Source organism: Orycteropus afer, unplaced genomic scaffold (genome assembly GCF_000298275.1).
Source record: "Orycteropus afer afer isolate SDZICR_OR568_19922 unplaced genomic scaffold, OryAfe1.0 scaffold00112, whole genome shotgun sequence".
NCBI lineage: Eukaryota > Metazoa > Chordata > Mammalia > Tubulidentata > Orycteropodidae > Orycteropus > Orycteropus afer.
Genome location: NW_006921699.1, coordinates 1,725,017 through 1,726,617, shown reverse-complemented (window position 1 = coordinate 1,726,617; position 1,601 = coordinate 1,725,017).

Below are 1,601 nucleotides of genomic sequence, written 5' to 3'. Positions count from 1 at the left end.
ATGCAAAAGCATTTGTTTGTGTGGATCATAACAAATGATGGATAATGTTGAGAAGAACAGAAATTCTGGAACACTTAACTGTGCTCATGAGGAACCTGTACATAGACCAAGAGGCTGTCATTTGAACAGAGCAAGGAGATAGTGCATGATTTAAAATCAGGAAGGGAGTGTGTCAGGGTTGTATCCTTTCACCTTACTTATTCAATCTGTATACTGGGCAAATACCACAAGAAGCTGGACTATGTAAAGAAGAACACAGCATCAGGATTGGAGGAAAAGTCATTAAAAACCTGTGATATGCAGATGACATAAGCTTGCTTGCTTGCAGTGAAGATGACTTGAAGGATTTACTGATGAAGTTTGAAGACTTGGTAAAAGTACAAGTCTTGTAAAGTCTGCAGTATGGATTACACCTCAACATAAAGAAAATGAAATCCTCACTACTAGACCAATAAGCAGCATCACAATAAATGGAGAAAAAAATTGAAGTTGTCAAAGATTTCATATTACTTGTTTCCATAATCAACATCAATGGAAGCAGCAGTCAAGAAATCAGACATCATATTGCATGGGCAAATCTGCTGCAAAAGACCTCTTTAAAGTGTTGAAAAGCAAAGATGTCTCCTTGGATACTAGGGTGAACCTAACCCAAGCCATTGTATTTCAATAACCTCATACGCATGTGAAAGCTGGACAATGAATAAGGAAGACCAAAGAAGAGCTGATGCTTTTGAGTTGTGGTGTTGAGGAAGAAAACTGAAGGTTCCATGGACTGCCCAAAGAACAACAAATTTATCCTGGACGAAGTGCAGTTGGAATACTCCTTGGAAGCTAGAATGGCCAGACTTCATCTCACCTACTTTGGTCATCATGTTGTCAGAAGGGACCATTCCCTGGAGAAGGATATCATGCTTGGTAAAGTGGAGGGTCAGCAAAAAGGGGAAGTCCCTCAGTGAGATGGATTGACACACTGGCTTCAACGATGGGCTCAGGTATTACAAGGATAGTGAGGCTGGCTCAGGACTGGGCAGTGTTTCATACTGTTCTACCTAGGGTTGCTATGAGTCGGAGCCAACCCAACTGCACCTAACAGCAATAACACTTAATAGTTGTGTGACCTTAGAGAGTTTGCTTAACTAAGCCTCAGTTTCCTCATACATAAAACGGAAATCACATACTGTTGATTGGGGTGAGAAATAAGTTTGTGTAAGATGCCCAGAAAGGTTTCCAACACATGGTAAGAGCTCACTTAGTACCCACAATTGCTGGAGTTGTAATCTTCATTCAGGACATGGAGGTATTGGGAAGGCAGTGTGAGAATGAGCTCACCTGGGAAGACTGAATGGGGCCTGATGGGCATCCCCATTAGAACACTAGAACACAAAAGCTCACATATGCAAATCTTGTCTAAAATGTTTACTAAGGCCTGAGTCAAATTGAGACACTGGGAACAAAGCAATCATTCAGATAATGTGGTTTATTTTCACAGATGAGTAGAAACCAGTTTGAAACCCAAGGTACAAATGAAAATGCCCTTGAGTAATGTTCAGAGAGAGAAGCACAGGGTTCTTCTGCCAAAATAAATATTCTTCGCATTACAG